Here is an 18,397-nt window from a genome sequence, read left to right on the forward strand (position 1 = left end):
CTATTTTACATGGCAATATATCATTAGCTAAGAGTTTCCCCCCCCAGAGGGGTTGAGAATGGGATGCAGACCCTGCCATCTTTAGGTCACTGGTTTGAGTCCAGACCAAGACAGTAGCAGTAACTAAAAATCATTGCTCTGTGCCCTTTGTTCAATGGCCAATATGCAATGAGTTGGCGGGCCTCAGCCCAGTTACTTATGGACAGATCACAAAAACTGCCACCTGATTTGACACTAATTGGGAATCTCAGTGGAGAGTTCAAGGACTAAACAGGCCGTGTACCTTAAACTCCCCTTTCACTTCTAGCTTTTGTCTCTCCAGGTCAGATGGCAGAGGGCAATGAGTGAGCAAGCTTGTGCTGCTGTTGCCCATTCTAGATACTCTGTAATGTCGGAGGACCTCAGTCTCCAAGGCTACCTGTCCAGCACCATTCTTCCCTTCTTCGTTTGGGAGTCCTTTAGGTGAATCTCATGCTGTAAATTGAAATCTTCAGCATCATCCCTTTGATGCCCTTTCTTCTGAAGAGATGATTTGTTCAAAGAGAGACTCCCTAGCTGCCTCAGTATATACACTTTTGGTCATCCAGTATTTCACAATTTCCCCTTACAACTCTTTGTTAAGCAACCCTCCTGGTAATCCTCTCCCTACCCCACTCACATCTTGACTGTGGGAAAATCAGTTCTTCCCAGGCACAAGAGTCTGAAACTTAGTTGCTACATTTTTACCCCCAAGTTTCACAATATTATTTTCAAAACATGACTCTGCTTTACTAGCTGAAGATGTCTCACAGAGCTTTACACAGCCTTTCCTGGAGCCCGCACCTTTAAATTGCCCCTCCCTGTACACCCACATTTGCTTTTGCCCAGTGGTGTCATCTCATTTTTTAAAGGGAGTTCAGTGTAGAGTATCTCCCAACAGAAGTCCACCACTTGTCACTCCCACCAGAGACATCCCCCCTTTAGGTCTCCTGTCAGAACCACTGTTTGTGAATCTCCTGAGTCTAGCTAAGGTACTTGTATGGCCGCCTCTTTTCTAGGGTGTCAGTACTTTACAATCTTTAATATGTTTATCTTTTCAACACTACTACAGAAAAAGACTGTGACTCATGCAAAGTCACGCAGGAAGCCTTTAGCAGAGCAAGGAATTGACCTGGGGCTCCTGAGTTCCAGGCATCCTACCCATTGGATCATTCTTCATCTGGCTTCTGGTGATCTGATCCATGGCTGTGACAATGTACAAAACACAGAAAGATAGCACCGCTTATGGTTTGCCCACACTACTTTCACTCTGGGTGGAATGGAGGACCTCTTCTTACTGGTTAACCATTTCAGTACTGCCTAACTTACCTGTACATCACATGTGAAATGGCTGCCTTCTTTCTGTTGAGGTGGCCTTTCTCGGATGGGGTGGGATTTGATTCTCTCTAATTAGTAATATTATTCATAAACACGTATATCATGGCTGTACCCAAAAGGCACAGTCAGGATGGGAGGATGTCTTCTTTCTTCTGGAAAGAAGAGAGTTTGCTTCCGCCTTGTGAGGGACAGGGCGGAGGGTTCTCTTTCAGGTTACATGCTTTTAATGCCGCATGCACACACACATACACATATCCCGGGGAGATAGCTCATTGCCTACCTGCATTCTATACTCTGTGGGCATCCTTTCTTACTCTCATGGGTACAATCAGATGACTTGCTAGCTGTTCGTCCTATTTCTTGAGTGACAGATGTCCCCGAGGGGGATACTTGACCCGATCGCATGCTTTGGCTAAACCCCTGCTGTTGCTTTTCCTGCTCAGCCTGCAGTGAACTGACATCTGTTTCTTTGAGCTGTTGTATCTGGGTCTGTTCACCTGCTTGTTTCTATGCTCTGTTCTGTCCCAGGTCCCTTCCTAATTCTGGGTCTGGTGGCTGTGGGGGTATGGGATGGCAGAATTTCAAATTCCTTCCCTTTTCCTTTCTTAGGAAAAAATTAATACCATGCTGGTAAAAAAGACCGATTGCCTCAGAGAGAGACATCTTCCATTATCTGCAGAGTAAGGACTGTGTGGGCCCTGGAAGCACAAGCTTCCCCGTACTACTCCACCAATGTACCTCACCCTTGTCTTCCAGGAACCACTTCTAGGTTGTAGGATGGGAGTTCAGTCTCCATTGCCCAGCAAGAGGCTAATCCATCTCCCACTAAAGTCAGTGGGGGTCTATCCATCGTCTTTAATAGGAGTTGGATCAGGCCCTCAGTTATTGGTCTTTCTGTTGAGACTACCAACAGGGGAACCAATTAGCACCAATGGGTGTTTATTGTGTGATGAGAAGATTTGTCTGCTAGGCTGAGACTATCATTTTACATGGTCACTGAACAACTGTTAGCTGGCAATGACTTTTGAAAACTATTTACCTGGCTTGAATTTGAGTGGGTGACCTAGAGGTGAAAGGTCTATATCCTATTCCACTTCCTCTTAAACATCCATATTTTTTCTATATATTGTTTAATACATTTAATGACATCTCCTATTGTGCCTTGCCTGTTTTTGTGGCATATGGGGGTCGGTGTCTGTCCCTCTTTGGACACTGACACAGAACTGCACAGTTCTGAAAGGAGGGGGAACATGACAGGGTGTCACAAAAACCAACCAATTCTTCATGTGGATTGTGTATGTAAAGTTTGTGTGAGACTCTTTATGTCTCACTGCCTGGGCTGAGAGCAGAGGTGGGGTTACAAAGGCGGCAACTGTGAAGAGAAAGAGAATATCTCAAGGTAAGTAATGGGAGAAGGCAGACACACACACATATGTATACCACATGTGCACATATTGACATAGACATCTCAAACGTGCACTCAGCCATAGCACGCATTCCCTCCATACATGCACACAACTGCAGAGGCATGTATAAATGTGCACACACGCCTGCACACATACACCCCTTGCTGTATAGTATGGGTTCAAGTGGCAGGTTGCTTCCTTGGATCAGTTTTCAGTGGTGAATGCTGTGTCAGTCTGGAATAGGTGAAAGCGCCCTGAGAAACCTCTCATTAGAAGGACGGGTCTCCTGGCATTTGATAACTGGGACATTCAGTGGCTCGCAGTGCCACCGAGCTTAAGTGCATCTGATACACTGTACATTGGATTCCAAAGTTTAATTTAGCTTAACTCTTGGCTGCAATCAACAGCTGATAAATTTAGTTGGGGGAGTAAGGAACCGTTAAGACTAATAGCTCCTTAAAAGGAGCCTGAAGATGGGAGAGCAAAACACTGACTTCTTCTCAAAACCTACCTTGAAAGGTGATTCACAATGCAGTATTTTCTTTGAGAAGTAAAGGGATTGTTTTGGGGAGACTTTGCAGGAGGCCAGCATGCTAACAGATAGGGGGAGAAAGGGATGTTTAGTAGTATGGACCTTTAAGCTAATTGTTTCCATTGCAAATACAAACCAAGGGCAATAGTTTCCTTTGCAAATCCAAGCCAAGGACATTCTGAGTGGAATGGGCTGGATATAATTAACATCCTCCTCCCAAAGTTGCTCCAGACAGTAGTTTGCTAGTCAGCTCTTTCCTTCAGCGTCAGACTAACCAGGATCGTGTTACATCAGGGTTGATCTTACCCTTTTTGCCCATTGTAACATCTAAGCACTCTGTCACCTCTGGGGAAAGTCTTTCTCCCCACTCCTTCTGTGGCAGCATTCAGACAGATGTACGTGTGTGAGTTCTCAGCAGAGCTGCTGCATCTTCTGAACGCTGCTGGCGTATTGCAGTGCAGAGAGGGTGGGGGCGAGGCGGAAACTAGCAGTGTGTGTGTTCAATCAAACATAGACACTCACTACATCAGTGCTAGGGAGATTCAGCCAGACATTGCATTTAACTGATCAGAAGGTCGTCTCTTGGAGGCCTCTGTGTTGCTGTTGTTGTTTATTATTATTATTATTTTACAGTAGTGACTGGAGGTCGCAAGCAAGAATGGGGCCTGTTATGCTAATCATTGTACAAACACATCATGAGAGACAGTCTTCGCCCTGAAGAGGCCCAGTTCTGCACAGGCTTACACCCATGCTTAACTTTATGCACTATGAAGAGTCTCATTGAAGTAGGATCCAATGCCTAAATTAATGATTATTCCCTGGTTTGATTTTGTTTGTTTGTTTGCTTGTGTTGACTTTCAGTTAAACTTTATCTTTCTATATCACCCAAAAGAGCTAGGAAAGGAGCTGGGTGAGAGGAGAGATTCTAGAAATTCATAAAATACTTAATGGGAGAGAGAAGACCAAACTCTTCCTATTTATCCTTAGCCAAAATAAAGGACAGGTACTTGATAAAATGTAAATGTGCATAAAATGAAATGCCTTTTCACACAGTGCTTAGTTAGCTTGTGGAACTCACTGCTGCATGATACTATTGCGGCATATAACATACTGAGATTTGTAAAAGGACTATACATTTATATGTGTAAGAATAGTATCTACCATGACACTAGCTAGAGATATCAGGCCTCTAGGGCATAAGCTGATCACCAGCAAGGGTAAGAAATTTACCCCCATGTATAAATTTACCCCTACTATACTGCAGACATGTGCAGATGCATTTTGTTATTAATCTTGCTCTGAAACATCTGGCATAAAGCACTGTTGGAAATGGGGTACCAGAGCAGGACAATAGGTCTGCTTCGATGTATCAAGATGATGGATAGTGGACCTCTTGCACCAAAAGCATGTTCTGAAGTAAGAATTTCTATGTAATTAAACTAGTTGTCTGATTACATGGATAACAAAGCTGCACTGGTCAGCCCTAGCTGTGCTTGTCAACTGTGTGCAACACTGCTTTTCCATAAGTGACAACAAAATCTCAAGAAAACCTCAGACAGTGTCTCTGCAGTAGAAGTCTTACTCCACTGGACAGCTGGCTGTACATGTATTGATGTCCTTATGCTTCTTGTTGTCTGATCAAAGTATATTTGTGACCCTCTGATGCTCTCCTGTGCCCTCATTAATCACTGGGCATGAGAGTTCAAAATCTCAAATCACATGGAATTTTCTCCACCTTTTTTTTTGCTTTACGGTCAGAGCAGGCATGGAATTTGACACAACCTGTCTCCATATGAACAACTGGGGAGCAGTGTCTTCAAATGTGCCAATTTCTTTCAGCAAGACCCTGTGAGGTCTGGGTGCAATGGGGATTGTAAGAATAGTGGTATGGTGGGTCTGTGAGTGGCTTGGTAGTAGTCAAGCTCCTGAGACAAAAGAGACCCCAAAGAGAACCACATTCACAGCTGATAAAAATGCAGCAGCACTTTTATTGACTTCTCTGCTTGCACTCGCAGTAAGTTTGGTCCAAGTCTTCATGCTGGTGGTGTCTATTTCCACTACTCTCTTCCCCATTTACAAGCACTGAACATATGCAATGTTGTAGACAGTATTTCAGGGGTGTGTATGTCAGAAGCTTCAGATGCTAAACTCTGCTACTTATGTTACAAGAATCTCTAATGCAGACCCGGCTTTTCCTAGGATTAGCAGGTCAGCCTATGGATTTTCTGGCCCGCATTCCAACAGCTTACTCCCATGCTTGGCATGCCAGTTGACAAGAGAGAGCCATCAGGGCAGGACCCAGCCAGAAGCCAAGTCATTAGTTGCTATAAGGGAAGGTGCATTCTTTCTTTTAGGGTCAGAGATTTGGGACTGGGCGGAGAGCCAGATGGGACGGGGAGCAGAGGAGAGGATAGAAAGGAAGAAGGAGTGTGGGACGGAAAGTAGGTTGGGAAGAGGTTGAGGTGGGAGGGGAGTAGGAGGAGGGGAAAGGGGAGATGGTGAAGAGGGAGAAGATTAGGCTGGAGGAAAGAGGAGAAAATTTCCAGAGTAAGAGAGAGGAGTGAGAGAAGGAGGATGGAGAGACAGTTAATTCTTTCTGCCTGGCATCCTACTCCTAGAATCCTCATCATTATTTTCTGCTGTGAGGTTAATAAAAATAACTTTTTTGTAAGTTTTATTTTTTTTTAGGAGAATTTCCCCTATTTCTCTTCCCCTTCATTCTGAATGAATATGAGCAGGACAAAATTACATTTGTGAAGACCAGGGAGAAGGATGTTGCAGTAATCCTGGAGGAGAGTTTTAGCTGTGTGGATGGAAAAGCCATATATTAGAGAGTTAGGGAGAAAGACTGGACAAGATTTAGCCTTAGGCTAGATTTGAGAATCTAGAGAACCAAGTTAAAGATGATGCCCGGGTTACAGGCCTGAGTGATAGGCAGGATGGAGGAGCTGTCCACAGTGATGGAGAAAGGAGGTTGGAGGAGGGCTTGTGGGGAGGAATTGTCACCATGAAGACAACACCTTATTATTGCAAAGGATTCACTGGGTTGAAAAAGGCAGGAACAGGTTGGTGTTTTGCCTGAAATATACATTAATTTGAATTGATTTTTCTCCTGTGAAGGAGGGGAAGGTGTTATCCAAATAACAAATATCACAGGATCTTTTTGGGGGGATAAGGCAACAAGCCAGGTTTATTGTGAATACAAAAAAATTGGTAAATAGTATCAATAATGCAAATACCAAGAAAACAGTATCAACACTGTAACAATATCAATATTGTGCTTTACAAAGTGATTACAAATACAGAGACTCTTGTTAATAAAGTATATTTCATTGACACATTTCAATTGGTACTTTCATTCGCACTCATACACACAGACAGGGAGACAGACAGGGAGACAGACAAACATGCATAGGGGTCTCACAGATATTATAGTTACCAGTCTCTTGGTGCTCGTGATAGTCACTGGCCAGGTGATGGTAGCACAAGGGTGAGGAGCAAGGTTCTGCCGATGCGCATCGGTACTTCTGGCTGGTTGGTGATGTAGACCCGAACCTCCAGCCTTCATCTTTCTGTCCCATTTATAGGGAAAAGATCTCATGTAAGTCTATGGGTTTTTGCTCTATTATGCTGCATCTGCATTTGGTGTGATTCTTAATCACCCACATTGTTGCAAGCCTGATCAGATTTTGTCCTTTGAAGTGGGCTGACTCCAAAGTTATCAGGGTGGACTACAGTTGAGTGGTAAAAGTTATTATCTTCGCTCCTTTCTTCCTCCCTCAAACATTTGAGGTGAGGCTGGTGTTTTCTTCATCTTGTTTGACCATTGTTCAATCACTCTCCCTGTCTACACCCACCTTAATTGCTCAGCCATTCACCCTTCAATCGCTTAGTGCCAACACCTAGTTGAAGAATTCACATGTCTTTTAAAGCAAACATTATTTCATTTTTGACTTAAGCACATATAAAATAGGATTTTTACAAATTTTCTGAAAGTGGGTAAAATCAACAGATAAAATTATCAGTGGAGTGGTTTTACAAATAATCTTAAAATAGATAGAATTATTCAAAGTAAAGACAGACTTGAATTATTACTAAATAATATGATTTGGAACCATGTCAAACTGTAATGTAGGATTTACAGAGAATAACTTAGACAAAAATCTGGGATCTCTTGTTCCAATGATATGCAGTAAATGAATATTTTAAAAAGACTGAAGTGAACATTTCAAAGGGTAGAACAATAAGAGTCAGTTGAGGTTTTAGCTTTTGATTAAAGTTACAATGTATCAGGCTGAAGTACCTCTTGGTAGAAGGGAGGGGGGTGTTTGTGGCTCTGTTCTTTCATGTATTTAATGAAAACAGGATTGGGCCAACAAAGGGAGAGACAGAGTGTGTGTGCCTGGGTATTGCAGCATGCAGAAGGAGCTGGTTTAGAAAGAATAAGAGAAGGAGAGATGATCTCTTTCCACCACTGTTGGTGGCTTAGCTGCAGCGCTGTTGTGCCTGTGCTGCACAGATTAGTTTTTGGACTGGTAGGGCCTAAAATAGCCGCTGGCTGACCTGGAGGTAGCAGGTCAGAGCCCTTGCAAAGTCTTGTAATCCATCTAATATTTGGTTGACCAGCCACTGAAAAGTTGTTAACCCAAATGGTAACACTTTCAATTCATACAGTCCCATAACAGTAATAAAAGCAGATTTTTTTCTATGCATCACCATTTAAAGGAATTGGCCAGTAATCGTTAACTAACTCAAAAGAGCTGAGATATTTAGCTTCGCTTAAGATATCCAGCATATCATCAGTTCTAGGCATAGGATCAGCATCTGGCACTGTGACAGCATTGGGTTTCCTATAATCAACACAGAACCTTATAGTGCTGTCTTTCTAGGACCAAGACTGCAGGTGATGCCCACGAGCTGTCAGACTTTAATTACTCCCAGGTCCAGCATGCTTTGTATTTCTGTGCAAATTTTATCTCGTACCTTGCCAGTGGCACGGTGAGCTCTGCTGGGAGATGGCTGTGGTCCTCTGCTAATGATTTTAGGAGTCAGCAAATGAGTCTTCCCTGGCTTGCTAGAAAACACTGCTCTGTGTTCTTGCAACACAGATAGCACCTCTGCCTTTTCAACTGGTGCTAACTCTCTGCAGATATTGATGCTTTCCAGAGACGAGGCACTTTGGCATTCAGCCATCAAATCAATGAGGTGGAGTGCCTCAGTTTCCCCTTCTACACAACAGATCATATTTACCATGGCTTCCTTGCTGTGAAAAGGTTTCAGTCGGTTTACATGTACCAGCTGTGGGACAGCATTACTGTGAGGCCTTTTAACATGATATGTATCTTCATTCACCTCCTCTATCACCTGAAAAGGTCCTTCACAATAATTTTGCATTTTGTATTTTCTTCACAGGGCTTAATACTAACACCAAGTTCCCTGTTTCAAAAGAGTACTTAAAAGTAAGTCGGGCATACCACTCCTTTTGTTTGGACTGACCGTCCTTGTGGTAAGTCTCAACAATACCCATCATGTCTTTTAATTCTTTTATGAACCTTTGTACATATTCAGCTGCTGGTTCTCCCTTTGCCTCAGTGTCCCATTCCCAGGAGTCTCTGATGAGATATAGGGGTCCCTTCACTTTCCTTCCATATACGAGATCAAATGGGGAGAACTTGGTTGATTCTTGGGGCACCTCCTATAAGAGAATAGCAAATAGGGTAGCAGTTCATCCCAGTCTTGAACTCTCTTATTTGCATACATTCCCAGCATAGATTTTAGACTTCCACTGGACCCCTCCACTAGTTCATTTGTCTCTGGGTTATGTGAGGCAGCTTTTAGCTGTTTCACCCCACGCAACTTCCATAACTCACTGTACAGCTGAGACATGAAATTTGACCCACGGTCAGATAAAATCTCTTTAGGGAAACCCACTGTGCTAAAAATAGTGAAAAGGGCTTTTGCCACAGAATCAGCCTCTATGTTTATTTCTTTGTATGCATGGCACAACTTGTCCCAGCTGGGGGTTTCTTGGGTAGGACTGATCATTGCTTGTGGACTGTCCACCTTTAGTTCCCACATCTTGATTTCACATTGACATTTCTTTCTGTCCCTTCCAGTTTCTTCTCATTCTCTTCTCATTCATGTTAGATTCAAAGGATTTCCACCATCAGTTTCTCTTGCTAGAGCTGCATACATTCTGGGCTCACTTGTAAGCTGGAGGATCTATTTCTTCCTGATGCTATAGACTCTGGGACCTCAGATGAGTCCTGTGCCCTCCCTTGGCTTTGTCATAATCAATGAGGAGGTTTCTTAACTCCTCTGACTTTTTTCTAGCATGGAATATGTAGTGATATGAACACAATTCTTCCAACTGTTTTTCGGTGCATTTCTTTGCTCATCTTGCCCCTGCTTCTGTTCCCGATCTCTCACCTGAAATAAGCAAAGAGAAAACAACAAACTGTAACCTTTCTTTGTCTGTTCTCAGCCACCACACTTGAGACTCGCTTAAACTGTTACACCAGTGCTTAAAGTGTAAATCTCAGTTAAAATAGCACACTGTGTATAAATCCTGTTTAGACAACACCATTATCACATTCCGGGGTGCAATCCAGCCCAGTGAGGGCTTATCACCACCTGCCCTACAACCTGTAGTGCCTCACAATGCTTGATTGCTATAGCTCCCACCTGGGCTCCTCACAAACAGCCAACCAGCATGCAGGTCACACTCTGAGTATCTGTGGCTAGCTACAGCCTGCCAGCAACACTGACCCCAGCAGCTTTAGCTTTTATCTGCAGGATGACCCCAGCACACTCCCAACCCTGAATTTTCCCCCAAAACATGTGTTCTGCACTGTCCAGTCTTCTCCAGCCTGGAAAGTTCAGATATCATAAATCCATTGCCTAGGTAAGGGGTCAATATACAGCAGTTTGCTACTTTAATTTGAATTACCCAACATTTCAGTTTAAACACAGCACTGGATTGGTTTGATTAAGATTAAAACAAGTGCATTTATTTACAAAGAGATAGCTTTTAAGCAGTACAAATTCAAGCATTAAAGTCAAATGGTTACAAGAGAAATAAAGATAAAATGCTTTCTAGTGCTGAAACTAAAAATAACACCGAACAAGGCGTACCTTGTACAGAATATATCATAATTACATGACATTGGTGAATATGGAGTTTCTGGAGTGTTGTTCTCAGATACAGAGTGTCACATCCTCCTTTTGCACTGAAGGCCACTACAGTATTTCTTTAGGACATGATTCTGCCACCCTTACTCATGTTGACTTGCATGTTACTCTGGAAATAGCACCTTTGAACTCAGTGTGAGGAATGGTGGCAGAACCAGGCCCATAGACTTTTTTTTTGTTCAAGGTAGTGTTTTGGGTTGTGATTAGCTCAGCCAGAAACACAGGCAAAACTGCAGCCTTTCTCTACAAATTCTCACTAGCTGCATTGCACCCGATGAGGCAATCTTGAAAATTGTGCCCACTGTTAACCCAAAGCAAAAATCCATATTTAGCATTAATCAATATTCCCTCGCCTTTTCTCCTCTCCCAGCATGAAATGTGTCAGGGAAAGGCCCATGCACTCACTGCCTGATGTGAATTGAGCCATTTAATATTTCTTGAAGAGGACAAAAACATTCAGCTCGCTTGACCAAGTCTTTGTCTCTTTTGGGGCAGCATAAAAAGACAAAGCAGCTTCAGAAGCATGGAATCACTGGAAATCTTTAAATCAAGATCGGATGTTTTTTCTCAAGATATACTGTAGTTCAAATGAGAATTAATTCAGGGAAGGTGTTATACAGAAGGTCAGTCTAGATGATCACAATGGTCCCTTCTGGCTTTATGACATATGAATCTATGATTTCTTGATGGACTTCTTCAGCTAACCTCGAAGCATATCTCCAAGAAGGATAGCTTGATTTTGTACCAGTGTAAGTCCATCAGACCCATAGTCAAGTAGAATGGTGCAGCTTCAACTGAAGTAACTTGCAAATCAGCCACCTGGTAATAAAGCAACTCCTGTGCTAAGTATTGTAAGGTAGATGTACCACCTGGGTTGATGCAACTTTTGTCCAACACATGCACAGAGGTATAATTCAGTTAACAAAAAAACCAATAATTATAAAACTCTTTTAAATCTAGCTGGATGTGAAAGATCTTTACAATACATAGCACAGTGGACTTGGGAGCTGGGGATATCAGTAGATAGACAGTACAAGGTTGGTCTCCTTCTCCTTCCTCTGCTGCCGCCGTTCCAACTCGGTATTGAGTCATTGGGCCTTGAAGTGGCACGTGCCTTGATGGACCAGGTGGTGCCACGCTGAGCGGTCAACAGCTTGCTCCTCCCAGTCATTGGTGTCGATGCCTCCATGATTGAGGGCGACCTTAAGTGTGTCTTTGTACCATTTCCTTTTGCCGCCCTTTGAGCATTGGCTAACAGAGATCTGGAGATTTGCTTTGTTTGGTTGGGGCGTCACTGTGTACACAGACCATTCGCCTCTGACCTGGCTGCACCAGATGAAAGGGGCTAACACCAGCTCATGAGGTGGAGTCTGATCCTCCAGGATTACAATATGGAGGTGGGCCATGTTAAGGGGAGTGCCAATGTTATAGCTGATACTTTGTCACGGAGAGGGGAGCCTGAACTTCCCCCAGGTCACTGGCTAAGGTGACCCTGCTTAGTTCAGTCTCGAAGGGGGGAGAGATGTGATGAAGTGGAGATATTCTTGGGGTTTTCTCTGAGTGCTGTGTGTGTGTCTCAGTTTCCCCCTGTGTGTTACTCATGTATTTCGGTGTGTAGGAAGGCGCAGTGGCCTTCCTCTGAGCATGGGCCCGCGGAAGGGCCGCAAGCACCCAATCAGGTCCTAGACAGGCCGGCAGCCCAGTCTGCCCGGCAACCGGACAGCTGGGCTCCGATAGGCCTGGCTGGTTGGCCAACCCGGCAGAAGGGGGGCGGGGCCTCAGGGAGGACGGCAGCCATAAAAAGCAGGCCCCATAGCTCAGAAGAAGAAAGGCAGCCGACGGAGGCAGACGCGCTGTCTCGCCGGCTGCAGCGAAGGGCCGAACCACGCCAGGCCTCCGCCTCAGATAAGCCTCTCCCGGCCTTGAGGCCCCAGGAGCGACGCCGGCAGCCCACCTCAAAGGCCTGGGTCGGGCCCCCAGGCTCCCTGGACTGGCCGAGGCCTGCAGGCCTGAAGTGCTGGGCCCAGCCTCGGGGCCGCAGCAGCTGGGACGAGCCCCCTGAACCGGAGAGCTGGGAGTTCCGCCCTGAAGCCGGTTCGGACTTGGAGGAGCTGCCGGACGCCCAACCATTGGAGGCGGGATCGGACCTGGAGGAGTTGCCGGAGGCTGAAGCCTACCCCCAGCCCTGCGATCTGGAGGAGCTGCCCCTCGCCGAGGAGCTTCCCAATCTACCCCCCGTGGATGCAGAAGGACTGACTGGCCTACCCCGTGTGGTGTACCCCGACGACCCGGAGGAACCGACGGACACAGGTACCGGGGAACCCGGGGAGGAAGGAGCCCAGGGACAGCCAGAGGTGTGGCTGTACTAGGGGTAACGCCCAGTCAGCGTGTTGCGGCAGGAGCCCCGCCGACTGAGTGGCAACACCGTGCCACTGCTAGGGCCCTGGGCTGGGACGCAGTGGAGTTGGGTGGGCCTGCCCCTCCTCCTCTCCCCCTGATCCGTGCCAACCCCCAAAGGGGGAATAGCCTCTACCGCCCGCTGGACTCGAGCTCCCTGCTCCTTGCTCGCCCGCCCTGCCTGGGGGCCGGGGCGAAAGACTCCTTGCTCGCCCGCCCTGCCTGGGGGCCGGGGCGAAAGACTCCTTGCTCGCCCGCCCTGCCTGAGGGCCGGGGCGAAAGACTCCTTGCTCGCCCGCCCTGCCTGAGGGCCGGGGCGAAAGACTCCTTGCTCGCCCCCGCCCTGCCTGAGGGCCTGAGGGCGGGAAAGACTCCTTGCTCGCCCGCCCTGCCTGAGGGCCGGGACGAAAGACTCCTTGCTCGCCCACCCTGCCTGAGGGCCAGGGCGAAAGACTGTAAAACTAACATTCCCCTGTTGTGAAGGAAGGCGCAGTGGCCTTCCTCTGAGCCTGGGCCTGCGGAAGGGCAGCCAGGTCTGGACCGGGCAGGAGCCCGTCCTACACGGTGATGGAACCTAGATGCGTAATCATTGCAAAGGCCACTGGAGGGCGGATGGGTCTTCCCCAGCCACACATAGGCAGACCTGGCCAGGACCCCATGGGCTGGCCCAACCAGTTGTAACAGGTTGGGGCAAGTGAAGACCAGGGGGAGTGGCCACCTACCCCGGGAAGGAGACAAAGGACTGAGGAGGGGATGGAGATGGGTCTGGGGGTAGCTGGGGGAAAGAGGCCAGTCCCTTGTGAGGGGTTGCTGGGGAGGGTGCCCCGAGAATGGGGATCTCCAGGTGGTCACTGCTGTAACTCCTAGTTAAGCTGCTAGCAACGTCTTTCTACGCTGTGATCCTGAGAAATAATAAGCCCTTCTGACTTTCACACTGGTTGTGAATCGCTTCTGACTGCAAGGCGGGATGTCCAGTCCTTTGGGTGTGGAGGAACTCCCCGGGACCCTTCCAAGAGGGGGTCCTGAAGGGGAAGTTCCTAGTAGAACAGGAGTGCTGAACCCTCCGAGGCCAGGTGGAGGAGACAACTGCGCTGGGGTGGGGAGACCTTGGATAACAGACCTCCTCTGAAGCACTAGAGTCCTGTCTGGCTGTGTTGAGAGGAGTCCAGAGCATGATCCCTGGGGGCTCTATCACACCTAAGTAGTCCCTGGAATCATGGTTAAAGTTGCCCAACTCTACCAAAATCTGAAATGGCGCCCTTGAGTGACAGGACAAAGACGGTTCAGGAGGATGCGGGCTAGGATCTCACCTGCAACAGACAGAAGGGAAATCCCCTTGTTGTTCCCACAGTCAGATTTGTCCCCCTTCTTCTAGATGGTCACCATAGTTGTGTTCTTGAAATCACCTGGGATGTCCTCTTCTTCTCAGAGGCAGAGTGGAGTCATGATGTGAGCTCGAAGCCGCCGGCATGGTAGACCTCTGTGGGTATACCATCTGGCCTGCCGGCTTTGTTGGTTTTCATCTGTTGGATGGCCCGCTCCATCTCTCCGATGGTTGGTAGATTGCCGAGGGAATCTTCCACAGAGCGTTGCAGGATGACTTGGAGGATCTCCTCCGATACGGTGATCTCCTGGTTGAGGAGGAGTTCGAAATGCTCCTTCCAACGCTCAAGGATGGCGTCATTGTCATTGGGGAGCCATGAGCCGTCCTGTGATCAGAGGGGTTTTGTCTGATGGAGTGGGGTCCATAGGTTGACTTGGTAGTCTGAAAGAAGTTATGCATGTTGTGCTGGTCAGAGTAGCTCTGGATTTCGTGCGCCTTCTCCACCCACCAGTTGTTCTTCATGTCATGGATGTGTCGCTGGACCTCAGCCTTCAGATGGTGGCATACTGCCATCTTTCGCTGGGTTCGTGGATGGCTTTGTCCAGCGATGAAGGCTGCTTGCTTCTGTTCAAGGAGATCACAGATCTGAGCGTTACTGGCGGCGAACCAGTCCTGGTTCCATCACAATGCGAATCAATAGTCTGGGTGCAGGTGTCTTGGACAGCAGACTTGAGTTGCTCCCAGTGTGCCTGGATGGAGGTGTCATCAGCAGTAGGGACTTGCTCCAGTGCATCGTGCAGCTGGGCCTGGAACTCCTCCCGCTGTCTCGGATTCTTCAGGGCTGCAACATTCAGCCATCTCCAGGCAGCCTTCTGGATCTTCCGGTGTCTTGGCGCCCGGCGGATGTTCATCACTGATCACACAAGTTGGTGGTCTGTCCAGCAGTTTTCAGATCCCTTCATGGCATTCATGACGAGCATGTCCTTCAGGTCTCTGCCTCGGACAATGATGTATTCCAGGAGGTGCCAGTGCTCTGACCTCGGATGCCTCCACATGATCTTGACCCGGTCTTTTGGGTGGAAGACCGTGTTCGTGACGATCAGGCTGTGTTGGGCGCATGTGGTCAGAAGCAGGATGCCATCCAACTCAGGTGTTGAAGTCATCCAGGAGAATGACCCTGTCGACTCTGGGGATGGAGGCAAGGGCATTAGCGAGACTGGAGTAGAACCTTTCCTTGACTCCATCATCAGAATCCAGAGTCGGGGCGTATGCGCTGATGACACTGGCACTTTGGTTTCAGCTGAGGTGCAGGCGGAGGGTCATCAGCCTTTCATTGACACTTGAGTGGAGTTTGGGGAGCGCGTCAGCGATCTCGTTCCTGACTCCGTGGATGCGCGGGTTGCGGTCTGATATCCCTTTCCAGAAGAAGGTGTATCCTCCCCTGACCTCTCTCAGCTGTCCCTCTCTGGTAAGCTGGGTTTTGCTGAGAGCAGCAATGTCAATGTTGTGCCTGGCTACCTCTTGGGCCACGATAGCAGTTTGTCTTTCCGGGCGATCACTCTTTGGATTGTCGATGAGTGTTCTCACATTCCAGGTTCCAAAGTTTAGCTTTTTCTTGTTTCGACCGCAGGAATGGTGATCCCGCTGGGTGCGGTTTCCCAGCCAGATGAGATAAGACAGCCTATTTTTGGGGTACCTTTTCTAGCATCCTCCCCATTTGGGGTGAGCAGAGGGTGTTCTGAAGAGGACTGCTCCGTCATGGATGCAGCTGCCGAAGGATACCCCATCACAACACAGGTGTCCAACGACCATCATGCATCACCGCCTGTGTGCAGATTCTTGGCTGGGGGCCTACAGGTATCACAGCCCTGCCCCTGTCTCCAATTCTCCATCGCCACAGGACTTCTGGGCCTGGCGGAAGCCTGTGCGTGGCATGTTTAGTGTGGGGACTCTGGTGTGTGGTTGGGTCCATACGATCTTGGTGGTTGGTGGCTGGGTTCAGTGGCATGGTGGACCACGATGACCGGGGCCTCTTCCCCGTTGCATCCTTCTTCCACCTATACAGCATTTGGGGCCACAGCCTTCCTCCGCCTGCTCCGCTGTTGCGGACTTCTTGGATTGTTCTTTGTCTGGAACCTCCCCCTCGACCTTACCACAATGGGTGATCCTACCAGGAGTGTGAGCTCGAGAGCACCTCGCTCTCAGGGTCACTGGAACACGCAAGCCTCTCCACCATGACAAGGTGACGATCCCCCAGAGCACTAATCACCAATACATCCTGTAAGTACCCATAGTCTACCAAGGACCCCATGCTGGCATCGATATTGTTCACAGTGCCATGTACAGAGTAGTAAAGGTGCAGACTTCAGTAGTCTGAAACAGCCTCGACTTGTTTTTCTTTTTTTACACTGTGGCTGAAGGGGATTATATTGAGTAATGGATTTGGCCCTGACCTCACCCTCTTCTTGGAAGGCAACACCCCATTGCTCAGGTGAAAACTGAGCAAGCCATGTGTACCACATCATTCCCTCTTTAAGCTCCTTTTTTCTCCTGGAATAGCATCTCTAGTCTATCTTACAGACCTTTTGAGAGGATGAGATGGAACTTGTATGGTTTTTGTCAAACATGGTTCGTGCACCAGATGAGGCCCAATGATCTGAAAAATACCCCTCCAACCCATTCATCCCTATCCAACGGAGAATGCCCTCTACTGGTGCCATTCCCACCCTTTGCACTCAGTCCTGGGGGCTCCTTTCCCAATGTACTGCCAATTTAGGTTCCCCTTTCATTTTTCCTGAGCCAACATAGGTTGGGTCTTGTGACTAAGGTGATCTGGCCTCATTTCAAGGTTCAAGGTGATCTGGCCTCATTTCCCTCTGGATATCAGGAGGAAGGAAGAGGATTGCAGTTAGAAAGCTCCATTAACAGGCGGAAGGGAGTGCTGAGTTTGCCTCCTCTGGCTACATGAGGACTGCACGTTCAGCAAGGCTCACAGAGAAAATGAAGCAAGCAACAGAGCATGAAGGTCCAAAGGGATACTTATGCCCGACATCTCCTCCCTGTAGCCACTGTACTCTCTGCTCATGTGGGCTGCACAGGGGAGGGATTGCAGGGACAACCCAGTCAGGAACCTTGAGGTCTCTCGTTGCAATCCCCAGAGATCAGTAGCCATCAGCCTCTGGATGAAGAGGAGCCAAATTTGTACTGAATTTGGAAGGTGAGGAGAGACAAGGATTGAAACAGAAAGGAAGGCACATGGCGAGACAGAGAGGCTGTGCGAGGAAGCTGTTCAATTAGAGGAAGCTGCAATACTGCTGGAGCATTAGCAAATGACACTTTCTTCCTTCTCTTTTCCTTGTTACGGCTTTGCCAACCCACCGACTGCAGGTGGTGTGTCATTACCTTATGTGCACAGTGGTGGGGCAGGCAGGGTCCTCTTTGGGTGACAGGAATCCTTGTGGCTAGGAGTCACAGCAGCAATTGCTGCTTTTGGCCTGTGAAGCTGCCGAGATCCCTGCCCGTCCAGGGGTCCCACTTCTCACTCCCACCGACCCATCACCCAGAGCCCATCCCTGCTTCCTGTCCATAGCTGTGTTTGAGTTTGGCACCCATGGGCTGTGGCAGGGGGTGAATTTCATAATAGCTCTTCCAACTCCCCACTTGGAAAGTTGGGGGCTCCATCTCCTGGGCCATATAAGGGAGGGTCCCTGGGAGCCACAGAACCTCACTCAGAGGCAAGAGGGATTTGCCACCGCCTGAGGGGGTGACAGACAGGGAGGAGGTGTCTGGGGGTGTTGTGGAGACAGGGACGTGTGGGGGTTTGGACATGAGTGGGGCAGGAGCTGCCCGGCCCCCTCATGGGTTATTTCACATAGAGCTGCACGAAACCTAGGACCAGCTCTGTTCTCTGGGTGGCACGTGTGGCAAGCGGGGGGAGGGTTAGGAGGAGATGAGACTGAGTCCCTGAGATCCAGATTTCTGCTTGATGCCCATCGGCCTTGCTCTGGTGTTGTTATTGGTGAAAAGAGAGTGTAAAACGCTGCCCTCCTGGCCTGGTAGTGGGTGACAGTCCCTCCCTTTGCACAGCACGGATGAAGTTTCTGCGTGGTGCCTGGCAATGTGAACATGGACCACCTGTGGGTTGTTGTAAAATGTATTAAAGATCTGAAATGTCTAGTGAGTATTTATGCC

Source organism: Emydura macquarii, unplaced genomic scaffold, assembly GCF_026122565.2.
Source record: "Emydura macquarii macquarii isolate MOO-44397 ecotype Brisbane River unplaced genomic scaffold, CSIRO-AGI_Emac_v2 contig_2205, whole genome shotgun sequence".
NCBI lineage: Eukaryota > Metazoa > Chordata > Testudines > Chelidae > Emydura > Emydura macquarii.